This window comes from Lepidochelys kempii, chromosome 1 (genome assembly GCF_965140265.1).
Source record: "Lepidochelys kempii isolate rLepKem1 chromosome 1, rLepKem1.hap2, whole genome shotgun sequence".
NCBI classification, from domain to species: Eukaryota; Metazoa; Chordata; order Testudines; family Cheloniidae; genus Lepidochelys; species Lepidochelys kempii.
In genome coordinates, this window is record NC_133256.1 from 50070950 (window position 1) to 50084587 (window position 13638).

The following is a 13638-nucleotide window of genomic DNA, read 5'->3' on the forward strand; positions in this document are numbered from 1 at the left end:
ATCTGCCTATGGCTGCAGTCCTGTCATTTGGATCCTTGTGAGCAGATAGCATGCATTTTGATGGACCTCTGTTCAGGTGTGAAGGTCTGATCAAGGCCATGTTGGCATCTCTCAATACCTGACACTTAGCATAAAAACAATACACAACTGTAATAGTTAATATTTTCAGTTTAGTTAGTAATCCATAGCTTTAACATCTCCCTTTGTAGAAATATCTGGCAAGCAATTATCTATCTCAGTGGTTCTCAAACTGTGGGTCAGGACCCAATTTTAATGGGGTCACCAGGGCCAGCATTAGACTTGCTGGGACCCAGGGCTGAAACTGAAGCCCGAGCTCTGCCCCCACCTGGGGCAGAGGGTTTGGGCTGCAGCTCCCTTTTTCCCCAGCCAGGGTGGGGGGGCTCGGGCTCCAACACACCCCCACCCAGGGATCATGTAGTAACTTTATTGTCAGAAGGAGGGTCCCGGTACAACCCCGATCTATGAGAACCCCGATCTATCTAAACTAGAGTCATGTCAAAAACCTTATTAAAATATAGTACACATTAGTGGTAGTTGTCTTCATTTATCAACCCTTTAAAAAGATGCTAGGCCTTTCTGAGGCTGGATATATAAAAAAAATTTTAAGTGTGGTAACCTTCTGGTTACAGGAACACAAAAAAGTACCCAAAATCACAGCCTCAGCATGCCATCAAGTAAAAAAAGTCAACTGCAATTTTGTATTTTGTTTATTAAGATGAGTCCTTGGAAAATATACTGTAGCTTTACAGCTACTCGACATTCCGATTTAATGATTTCCTGTGTTGTTACATGAAGACTATCCGCATTAGATTAGGTGAGATTTATTTGAAAAAAATCATTTGCATGTTCGGAGAGCTAACTGTGTGTCATTAAGAGGTGAGTGATAAAACAAAAAACCATTTAACAATAATTCTTACAGTTATAGTAGTGCCTAGAAACCCTACTGTGCTATGCTATGTGCAAATACAGAATGGAACTTCCTGTCCTGAAAAACCATCCAAATGAGACCAGACACAAGTGGGTTTCACAAAAAGTGGGAGAAGGGGAAATGGATAATACTAACAAAATTATGAAGTTACGGGATTTCTGGTTAAATGTGTTGGGTTGTTTTGTTTCTTAACTTTTATATATTATTTCTTTAAAAAAAAAGCTTTCCTTTATCACTGAAGATTTTCCTTGCTCCTGCTGCTTTGTATTTTTTAATGCACACCCACATTTTACATCATGTAACCCTTCTGCCAGGTGGTATTGGCAACAACAAAGGCCAGGTTCTCTATTTAAGGGTTCCTCTTAACAATGCAAAACAAAACCATAAGAACATAAGAATGGCTATACTGGGTTAGACCAAAGGTCCATCCAGCCCAGTGTCCTGTCTACCGACAGTGGCCAATGCCAGGTGCTCCAGAGGGTGTGAACAGGTAACGATCAAGTGATCTCTCTCCTGCCATCCATCTCCACCCTCTGACAAACAGAGGCTAGGGACACCATTCCTTACCCACCCTGGCTAATAGCCACTAATGGACTTAACCTCCATGAATTTATCCAGTTCTCTTTTAAACCCTGTTATAGTCCTAGCCTTCACAACCTCCTCAGGCAAGGGGTTCCACAGGTTGACTGTGCGCTGTGTGAAGAAGAACTTCCTTTTATTTGTTTTAAACCTGCTGCCCATTAATTTCATTTGGTGGCCCCTATCTCCTATATTATGGAAACAAGTAAATAACTTTTCCTTATTCACTTTCTCCACACCACTCATGATTTTATATACCTCTATCATATCTCCGCTTAGTCTCCTCGTTTCCAAGCTGAAAAGTCCTAGCCTCTTTAATCTCTCCTCATATGGGACCCGTTCCCAATCCCTAATCATTTTAGTTTCCCTTCTCTGAACCTTTTCTAATGCCAGTATGCCTTTTTTGAGATGAGACCACACCTGTACACAGTATTCAAGATGTGGGCGTACCATGGATTTACATAAGGGCAATAAGATATTCGCCTTCTATTCTCTGTCCCTTTTTTAATGATTCCTAACATCCTGTTTGCTTTTTTGACTGCCGCTACACACTGCATGGACGTCTTCAGAGAACTATCCACAATGACTCCAAGATCTCTTTCCTGATTAGTTGTAGCTAAATTAGCCCCCATCATATTGTATGTATAGTTGGGGTTATTTTTTTCCAATGTGCATTACTTTACATTTATCCACATTAAATCTCATTTGCCATTTTGTTGCCCAATCACTTAGTTTTGAGATCTTTTTGAAGTTCTTCACAGTCTGCTTTGGACTTAACTATCTTGAGCAGTTTAGTATTGTCTGCAAACTTTGCCACCTCACTGTTTACCTCTTTCTCCGGATCATTTATGAATTAGTTGAATAGGATTGGTCCTAGGACTGTCCCTTGGGGAACACCACTAGTTACCCCTCTAGAATTGCCTCTAACCAGATTAGAGGCAACTGTTCCCCACTCACAAGAAGTGGAGAAGAAGTGAGTCTGTGGATAACAAAAGAAAACATCTTATTAAAAGGGAAAGGGAGCCCATCATTAATCTGTGAAAACATCACAATCATGTAACCATAAGCAAACATCCATCCCACGGAACATTGGGCAGTTTCCTTTGCTGCCTCACTTTCCCACATTGCAGTGTAAAAGTCCAATGTCTGAATGTCCCTTTAACACACACCACTCCCCTTTCCCTCTGCTGCATCCCACACAGTTTGTTGTCCTTGGTCAGCGAGGACCCAGAATTCAGAGGTGAGTTCATGTGAATTCACCTCCCAGCTATGAAAGGTGGGAGGGGCATATCAAGCAATGTCTCTGCCGCTGCCTCAGCGACTGGTTCACTGTTGCTATCTCTGCTACTGCTGGCCACTCTCTGCAATGCTTCACTCTGAATACTCACTACTTAGCTCAGCTCTTCGTGATTTCACTGAGCAGGGGGAACTTCTCTGCTGCTGCCTCTTCATTTTCTTTAACTGCAGCACTGTCCCCATACCACATTTAAGACTTAGCCCACAGCCCCGGTCATCAGTGATTTCAGTTGTAAAAAGCACTTAAAAAAAAACCAAAGACTCAACTGAATCCAATCAGTTGTGCCTTTAAATACTGCAAAGGAGATGGTCAAATGGAATCTGAAACTCTTTAAAAATCCATATCCTCACCTAGAAATACTGATTCCTCCTTCCCCTGGCATTTGGAAGTGCAAGCCTGTGCTTAGGAATTGAGGTTCAATTTAGGGTGAGTGCCTCAATCAGGGCATGCTAAGAATATTTCTGCTGCCCTTTACTCGTATAATAAGGATAACATTTAATTACTCCTGCATTCAACACTAAGTGAATTGGAACCCAAAACTAGCCAAAATTGATCACTTTTGCAAAGCAGATCTGTTTCCTGAACACCTAGGTAGCGTAGGTGTGTCTAGGCAAATACAGTCTGCTCCTGATGTCTTTTCCCCTGGTTCATCATGAGATGTCAGGAGAGAGAGCTCATTCAGACCCTGGCTTACAATTACATTATGCCACTGCCTCCCACAAACACTTATTAAGCAAACACAAACAGATCCCCATTTTCTCTCACCAATGCCTTTCCTTGGGTTCACGGGCCACAATCTCCCCCATCCCATTAGGAAAGTCTTACTTTTCATTTAATCAAAAGGGGTGTTATTGACATCACTGAGGGGCCCGTATAGCTGGCTAATCATAGCTGCTCCCTGGAAGATGAGGAGGCTTTGGTTCTTCAAGTGTTTGTGCATGTCCATACCATTGTAGGTGTGTGCGTGTCTCATGCACAATTGTCAGAGCTTTTCTTCCCTCCGCAGTACTGTTGGGACAACGTGAACACCCCCTGGTGCCTGGCACCACCGCACATAGCTATAAAGGGCCTCCCCATGCCCCAACCCCCTTCTAGTCCAGCCTACCACCAGTGACAGTTATAGTAGCTGTGAGCTTTGTGGTTCAAAAATCATCTTTACCTTGTTATGTACGTAGGCCCTCTTGCGGTAGTTTAGCTTATCATAAGTATAGTCTAGTTCTTAGTGTAGCCTGCTCTCCGGTGCTCATTTGAGCAGTGGGTCCAGTACCGGACTCATGCTGTGCTCTCTTGGCTTCAAGGCCTGTGGCAAGCCAATGCCAGTCAGCAACCCCCAGATGCCTGAAATGTCTTGGGGAAGCACATGTAGGTGACAAATGTCACATCTGTAGAGGGATCAAGTCCCATTCACAGGGTAGCCAGGCTGAAATATTTGCTCATGGACTCTGTGCTTTGCCCTCCATTGGAACCTTCCAACACTGAATGGCTCCTGAACACGTCCAAGTTGGTCAGGAGTGCTCTGCCCACTGTAGCTGAGTCGTCAGGCAAGCCAGCCTCACTGGTATCAACTATAAGGCTTCATAAGTCTTCAAAGGCCTCAGTACCACGGGCTAGCATGATCTGTAAGCAAGGAACTGGGTGCTGCAAAGGGCACAGAGGAGCACTCAAAGAAGAGGGACCCCAAGCGTAACCACACAGCAAAGCGGGGTTGCTGACTCCATAGCCTTCAAAGAGCCCATTGAGCCTGATCCCAGGATCAGCAGAACTCCAAGTACCACAGGCCCAGGAGCCTTTGACGGTACTGTATACGCTCAAAGCAGTCGAGGCAGTGCAGGAACTACTGAACGTGTCTGTATTGGTTTCAGCGGTGAGACAAAATTCCTGCCTAGCGCCAGGAATGGGTGTGCTGGACCCACTGGTGCCTCCTCCCATTCTGGTGCACCAGTTAGTGCTGGTGGCTTCTACAGTTGAAGCATCTCAGCAGAGTCCATCAAGGGGAAAGACTGCAGTGAGTTCAACACTGCCTCTGCCATTGATTTGCAACCGGTGTCCCCAGTATGGTGGGGGTCAGCTCTTCGATGGTCGAAGGAAGTAGACTCATCTGCTGCTTCAGATTCTAAGGTCAGATCTTACCCTGCCAGAACAGAGTAACCACAGCAAACCCAGTTGGTTGTCTACCCACCTTGGTCCAGATCTCAACCTAAGGATCAATGGATGGTGCACAGCTTGGTCCCACCATCGTTCCAGTACCCATCTGGGAGCCCTTGCGGCTTTACCCCACACCCTACAGCATCTAGTAGATACTGGGGGTAAGAGGGGGGCATGAGCACCATGGTTGCATTCCTGCTCTGCCAGTACCAGTACTATATAAGAGAAATCAGTTACTCGGGACTTTCCTTTGCGAGAATTGGACAAGGGCCATCCTCAGCAACCACTGGCCTCCTCCTCTTCATTGCTGCATTTCCAAAGAGAGGGATTCTATTGCCGATACTTCCTAGTCCCAAAGGCAAAAGGGGAGCCTCAGCCCTATTTTAGATCTAAGGCAACTAAACAAGTTTCTGAAGAAAATGAAATTCTGGATGGTTACTCTTGCTTCCATTATCCCTTCCTTAGAGAGTGGGGACTGGTGCACTGCTCTTGACTTAAAGGACACTTACTTCCATGTGGCAATTCATCGCAGCCACAGAAAGTTCCTCAGATTCATGGGCAACAATTCACGCTATTAATTTGCAGTTCTCCCCTTCAGACTTGCAGCAGCCCCTCGTTTTTATGAAATGCATGGTGGTAGTTGCAGCTTTCCAGCACAGGTCAGGAATCCATGTATTCTCTTACTGGACGATGGGTAAGTTAGGGGCCGATCCAGATCTCAAGTGCTCTCCTGCATAGCTGCTATCCAGTCAGCCTTTCACTCACTAGGGCTCCTAATCAATACAGAAAAATCTATCCTGACACTACTTCAGAGAATAGCGTTCGTTGGGACAATGCTAGGCTCCACACAAACCCGGGCATTCCTGCTGCAAAAAGGTTCGATGCACTGCGGATCATTGCGCTAAAGCTGCATCCTCTCACTATGTCTCAAAAGTGCCTCACACTTCTAGGGCACATGTGGCATACACCTGCATGGTCCAGAATGCCAGGCTGCATGTCAGAGAGTATAAGTGACCTCAGCCTATGCTCCAGCCCACCATCACATGGACAGGGTAGGTCAGGTATCAGCTCAAGTCTTGTCCTCCTGGGACCTGTGGACACACCCATCAAATGTTTGCACAGGAGTTCCCTTTGCTCCTCCTCAGAAAACACTCACCCTAGTCACAGATGCATCAGATCTTGGTTGGGGAGCTCAGTTTGGCCCCCGTCAGACTCAGGAGGTTTGGTTGTCCCAAGACCTCGCTCTCCACATAAATATCAAAGAAAGCTCGGCCATCCTTTCAGCTTGTATGGCATTCCTCCTGCATACTGGGGGCAGAGTTTGTTAGAACTCACAGAAAACACAACAGCTGTGTTTCATGTAAACTGATCAGGGAGCCCAGTCAATGAGGTTATAAGAAGAGACAGTCTCACTCTGGATCTTTTGCATAGCTAGGTCCATTAACGTCAAAGCAGTCTACCTTCCAGAGGGCAGATTATGTCCATGTCTCTGGATGTGTCCAATGCCTTTTTCCTACTGTGGGATACTTCCCAAGTGGCCATGTTTGCACCAAAGAAAACAAGAAATGTCATCTTTTTTGTTCCCTGGTGGGTCATAGTCCAGGGGTCACTGTTGTATGCGTTCCTCCTGAATTGATCAAAAGGCCTGCTGTATGCCTTCCCTTCTGTTCTGCTCCTGCTCAAAATCAAACAAGATGGGGCTCATATCATACTAGTAACTTCAGCACGGCCTTGCCAACATTGGGTTTCATCACTACTAGCCGTATCAGTCAGACCCCCTATGCCACTCCCAAGAGATGTGGATGTGATCTCCCAGGACAATAGGCAATTGGACCTCCTCCATCACAATCTACAGGCCCTTCCCACCTGACTGTGTGGATGCTATGTGGCTAACTTCCTTGGCACATCTTTGCTCTAAAGGAGTACAATAAATTCTCCTTAAGAGCAGAATGCCTTCAACCAGATCTACTTACCTTGCAAAATGGAAGAGATTATCCATTTGATCTGTACAAAGAGGCTTTCACCCAGCGCAAACTTAGGCTAGGATATGTGGAATCAATCTCCTATTCCTGAAATAACAAGAGCTTCCTGGTAGATCCATCAACATTCACCTGGTGGCTATCTCAGCTTTCCACCTTCTGGCTGATAAAAGATTGATCTTTTCTAACCCTATGACCATTAGATTTCTAAAGGGTTTAAACAGATTATACGCACAGGTTCACAGTCCTGTTCCACAGTGAAGTTTGAATTTAGATTGAACAAAGTTGATGGGTCCTGCCTTTGTGCCATTGGCAACTTGTTCTATATTACACATATCTATGGAAGTGACCTTCTTGGTCACGATTACCTCAAGAGAGTAGGAGAGCAGGGAGCCCTGGTGTTGGAAGCGCCCTACGCAGTATACCCCAAGGATGAGGTCTTCCTTTGGCTTCACCCTAAGTCCCTGACTAAGATGGCTTCCGGTTTTCACATTAATCAAGAAATTTACTTACCTACCTTCTTTCTGAAACCTCATTCAAATGAATGTAGTTTCTCCTTACATCTTCTAGACATTAGAAGGACTTTGGCCTTTTATATGGATCGGAGTAAATTGTTCAGGTCATCCTGTAGCTATTCAGACAGAATAAAAGACCACCTGGTGTCCATGCAGAAAATCTCCTTGTGGATTACAGGCTGTATTAATCTATGCTACCCTTTGGCAGATATGGAACCTCCATAAAAAGTAGTGGCTCACATAAGCAGCTCACAGTCAGCTTCTGTGGCCTTTCTGGGCTGGGTGCCCATCCTGGACATTTATAAGTGGCAACCTGGTCTTCGATCCATACATTTACCTCCCACTATGCCATCACTCATCAGTCTAGAGATGATGCCAGATTTGGATGGGTAATCCTACAATCCCTGTTCAAGTAGACACTGAACCTGCCTCCAGTTCGAACTGCTTGTGAGTCACCTACAATAGAATGGACATACATGTGCTATCACTCAAACAAAAAAAAATGGATACCTACGTTTCCAGAATTGTTGTTCTTCGAGATGTGTTGCTTGTGTCCATTCCATGACCCACCCTCCTTCCCCTTTCTATCAGAGCCTCTCCAGTAGGAAGGAGCTGGCGGGGAGGAGGGGAGGTCGGGGCAGTGAGGCCTTTTATACCTGTGTGCAGCAGTGTGAGGCCTTAACGGATGCAGCTGAGAGTAAAATCCAGCAACCATGCACGAGGCTTGCATACACCTACAGTGGAAGGTAGAAAGAAAAGGAGTACTTGTGGCACCTTAGAGACTAACCAATTTATTTGAGCATAAGCTTTCGTGAGCTACAGCTCACTTCATCGGAAGGTAGATAACTGTTTTTTTCCACGGGACTTAGGCACCAAAATACCTTTGAGACTCTGGGTCCATGTGACTGGGCACGGCTGTCTCTCAGGTGAGAGGGGTGTTGTGTACAGAAAGATGTAGTTGGTATACTAACCACAAGCAATATATTACAAAATTGGCTAAATTTCTGACATTAGATACTGTAATTAGACAAAGGATTCAGATTATAAAAGAAAGTTGTAGCTAGTGAGTGATGCAATAGCTAACAGAATTAGACCCTTTGTCCAGACCTTACCAGGGCTGGGGCAGTTACAGAAGCATGCTATCTATTTCCCTTAAGCCAGTAAGGGGAGAAGAAAATGAAGACACCTCATTTTTTAACCCTTGGAAAGACTAGCTAGACCCAATTTATTGAAAGCACTTTGGATGAATAAACGTTATCCTGACAGAGATTCTCACAAACTGTGCTTGTAAAGCCAAAAACACGGCCTGTGAACAGTTGTTATGGAGAATGCTTGTTACAATATACTGCCTCAGCCCTGCTGACAAGAAAGCAGGATGTTTCAAGCAAGCCCTCAGACAGCCAGGGATAACAGCATCTGGAACAGACACATCAAGATAAGGGCTGACTTTTGATAATATCAAGAGAACCTTCTCCTGTTACAAGAAAACTAGTACATATAAATAAGGTAAAGGAGATTCATGCACATGAGTTTTAATTAACAGCCTCGCTATGTGATTTACACCCACATTTTTCAATACACTAATTGTAGCCCCATTGCTGATATTCAGAACATTAGAGTATTATTCAGTATTAACAGACATTGAAAACTATATATATTATATAGTTTAATAGTAATATGTGTACTGGATAAAACTTAGGCTTACACTTTAACAAAGGAAAGAGGAATTACAGTTATTACATATGTGTAATGTAGCAGAGTTAACAGAATGTCCAAACTTTTTCATGCCCAATTTTGCAACTTTTACATTTAATTTCCAAGATTTGAGGGTGAATGAAAAAAACGGGAGATAGTTGTCTTGTAAAAATTACATTATGTGGCTGTTACCCCAAGAACAGATTCGAGGATCCCAGAGTAGCCCTCCTTTTGCTTAATTCTGGGTTTCCAAGATGTTGACATATTAATCTGTTCCTGCAAGGTGAAAGGAGGGGGCCTGCCCAAGGATTTCCATATGCCCTTCAGGAAACTCCCCAGAACAGACTAGATCTGTTCACCGCAGGAGGACACAGATACAGCCCTCCCTTTAAAGGATTGACATCAATGCAGTACTTTTCCAAAAGAAGGTATTTTCTTTATTTAGTATAACCAACCTTTCCTCATACAATTAATCTAAACCTAAATTAAAATATAAACATGAATCCCTTAGCAAAGGTATATAAGTTAAAAGTACCCAAGACCATAATGTCATACAGTTGGAATGATATTTTCTGCACATGGCGATCAGTCATATGCAGGATAATCTTAACAAACCCTATCCTTTATATATATATATATATATATATATATATATATATATATATATATATATATATATAGTACAATGAAACATTGATAACACAAACACACACATTTATTATCCCAATCATAAACATTCATTAATCCTATTTCTATTCTATAGCCTATACTATGGCTCACATGCTTCCTCTCTGTAGTTTTCTTTCTTTCTGCTCTGTCTCAAGGATCCGTCTGCTCTGTCTCAGGATCCTTTTCTGCTCGTCCCAGCAGCCCACTGCTGCTGCTATCACCCTGCAACTGCCTTGCTGTTCTTTGCTCTTTTAGGTTTCTCTGATCTTCACCTTTTCCTTCTCCTGCTCCTAACCTGACTTTTCCCTGCCTGCTCTCTGCCTTATATAAATGTTATGGCCTGTTTTGGTTGGCTTATTTTTCAATCCTAGCATTAGCATACCTATCATCCCATCACCTTCAGACCCTCTCTGATTGGTCCATTCTTATAGGACAATCATAGCTGCTAACTCTAGCGGTCAATCAAAGTTGTTGCACAACAAATTTACTGAGCATGCCTGCCCAACCCCTCCCTGCAGTGCTGAAGTGACCTTTATCTGACTGCAGTACACGCTTTGCCTACCAACATACCAGCCACAGGCTAAACTGCTTAAACTGCCAAGTTACTGTCCTTGGCTGTGTGCCAACATTGTAGGCACACTTACGATTACCAAACTTTTAAACTATAAACAATGACCTTATTTCTTTAATATATACTTATTTGTTAACTTATGCATCTTAATATTATGGTCTACCACTGCCACCACATTTCTTACCAATTTCATTAAGTTTATTTCAGTTTTTGCTCTTTTTTTCAGTTAATGTTGGCGGAACAATGTTTTCCAGTGCTGTGCTTGGAAACAAAATAGAGCAGCTCAAAATTCTTTCGTATCATGGCCCTGATCTTGCGCACACAGATCCTGTGCCCAGATGGTGACAGTGAGGCTCTGCCCAAGGGAGGAGTCCATCCACACAGATAGAATTGCAGCAGTTGATCTTTTGGTGCTATGCCCCACCGGTCATGTCACAACTGTGTGGTATGGTTGATGGGCTGCACTGAAAGAATTGGCTTTGATTTGCCAAAGGCCATTAAGATCTAGTTCAGCAGATAAAGGCCCACCAATGCAATGTCTCCTTAGTCTTATAGCACATGTGTGTAAGTACCTTGCAGAGTTGGGGCCCTAGGCCTTAATGGGGACTGTGTCTATCGCAAGTTCCAAACATCTGTTTTTGCTGTGGCCATTTTTAAAGCATATTTTAAACGTCTTTTACAGTGAGTAGTTGCCATCCACACCAGACACACATGCACTCACTTTGCCATAAACCAGTGGCTGAAAGGCCTTCTCAACTTTCCATAAAAATATCCAAAATCGTCATATATTTGTTTAACGTTTTTACTGTCCCAAAGATTAATGTGGAGGCCTTACCTGCTGCTTCCCAGTTCTCAGAGGCATTCAACGGCGTGTTCTCTGTCTGGAATGCTTTATGCTCTTAATTTAGAGCCATTCCCGCACATCCTCAAAAGCCGTCTGACTGGCGTTTCTGCATTGCGGTGCCGAATACTCTCCTGGTTCATTTGTCGGCCTATGCTGATGATAGTTTTTATCACATCTGACTGTGACATGCAGGCATGTTGTGCTTGTTTACAAGTGTATGAACAGGCATATGCTACCCACATTAACTGGGTTAAGAGCAGTTTGATCTTACTGGGCTCCTGGCAGTGTAGCGGTCCCCCTTTGTTGCCCCAACAAATACAATGGGGGAGTGCTGGGGGTCTTTTTCAGATCTGACCAAAAAATGTTAAGGAACTGGGAGGGGGCAGAAGAGAAGGTGCAAGGCTGCCGGCAGAAATTGCACTGCCTCCTTCCTGGACTATGCTTTCAGGGATGGATTGCCAACAACCTTATGGCCTCAATGTTGTGGTATCAGCTACTGTGTCTGGATCCTCCCCCAGGTTTTTTTGGACTGGACTCAGAGGCGCATTAACCATTTTTGTAACAGTTACCACTGGTTTTGTCCTGCTTTGGTGTTCCTGCCATTAGATGAAGGAGACCAGGGGTTCATTGGTTTAGTCAGCAGAGTGGCAGCCTTTTGCCTCCAGTCTGTTCAGCGGTTGCTGTACTCTGACTCCCTGCTGGCTGGAAGTCCCTTTCTTTTTCTCTCTTCCATTGTGCTGTTGTGGGGAGAGGGGGATGGTCTCTGACACTCCCCTATTTTGGCATCTTAGAGACCACAAGTCCTCCTTTTCTTTTTGTGGAATCAGACTAACACGGCTGCTACTCCGAAACCTGTCACCTATTTTTGTTGACACTTGGCCGATTACAGACTCTACCTTTGCCTCCATTCTATAATGGTTGTTTTAATGCCTGGTGATTTCTGTGACATGCAGGGCCAGACCAGGCATTTTCCAATTCATGGCTCTCGGAAGAGCCACTGTTTTTTAACCAACTTTTTCTAGCTGAAGCTCTCACCTCTAGGAGCCCGTTTTCAGCCTTTACGCAGGCTGGGTTGTCCAAGTTGCCCCACCTGGTTGTTCCTAGTCAGTCAAGCTGAAAGTCGGTGAAAGCTCTTGCTGTTCAGACCAAAAGCCGATCTATGCAATTTTTGTGTAATGTCCTCAGGAGGTCATCTAGTCCAACCCCCTGCTCAAAGCAGGACCAACACCAACTAAATCATCCCATCCAGGGCTTTGTCAAGCCAGGTCTTAAAAAACTCTAAGGATGGAGATTCTAGGTAACCCATTCCAGCGCTTCACCACCCTCCTAGTGAAATAGTGTTTCCTAATATCCAACCTAGACCTCCCTCACTGCAACTTGAGACCATTGAAGCTTGAGACCATTCCCACTGCAACTTGAGACCATTCCAGGTGGCACTCCTGCAGTGAGCTGTTCAGCATTTGCAGAAAGTTGTTGAAGGGATTTTCTGCCAGAGGGAATCCTGTGTTCCCCTCACCAGTTGTCTTCCTTTCTTTGGGCAAGATCCTTATGCAGCCAGGCAGATTGCTGTCCTGGAATGATTTCCTTTTGCAACCATGACCAAGAAGCAGCTCTGTGGCACGTGTGTAGGTCCAGCATCATGCTACCCTGATGCAGCCTGGAGGATGCCCCTGTCCTTGGATGATTCCGTGTCCCCAGCTTGGAGGACATTGTGCAAACCTCTTCTTCCTAAATACTCCAGTGACTTACAGTGGAGGGTCCTGCATAGCTCTGTAGCAACCAATTATTTTGTGCATCCCTGAGGTGTGCCCCTTCAGGTCGGGTTCAGACATGGTGTTTCATTTTTTCCCCTATATGGCCCCCATTTAATTCCTCTTTTTGGTTTTTATGTTACAGCAGCTTTTCAGCAGTTTGGGACTCATTTTTTCCAAGCCCCCTGTTTGTTCTCAGAATGACTAATATTTATTGCTCGCATTCAGTAGGTTTCTTGCCTGGCCAACTTTTTGCTGGGTCAGGCAAAACTGTCAACTTAGAAGTCTCACCAGAACAGAGTGGCCGGGCAGAGCAGTGTTTGTGATCCGGCTGTGGACTGATTACACCTTTTCTAAATTGACGTGTAACCTGGACCCTTTTCAGTTGATTTGGTGTGTTAACAGTATTTTGAGTGAACTTGGTGATGCTGATGCTTTAGTAATCTATGTATTAATGTTCACGTCAGACGTGTTTTGCTCCATTTTATTAATATCTTTTTGTGTATCTATTTTAATGTTATTACATTTTTAATAGTTTTTAATGTAATTTTATGTGAATAAAGGTGTTTTGCATGACATGGCTTGCTCTCTCTCTTTCGTTCTTCATGACAAAAGCCTGTCCTGGCTAACGCACCTAAGTCCAG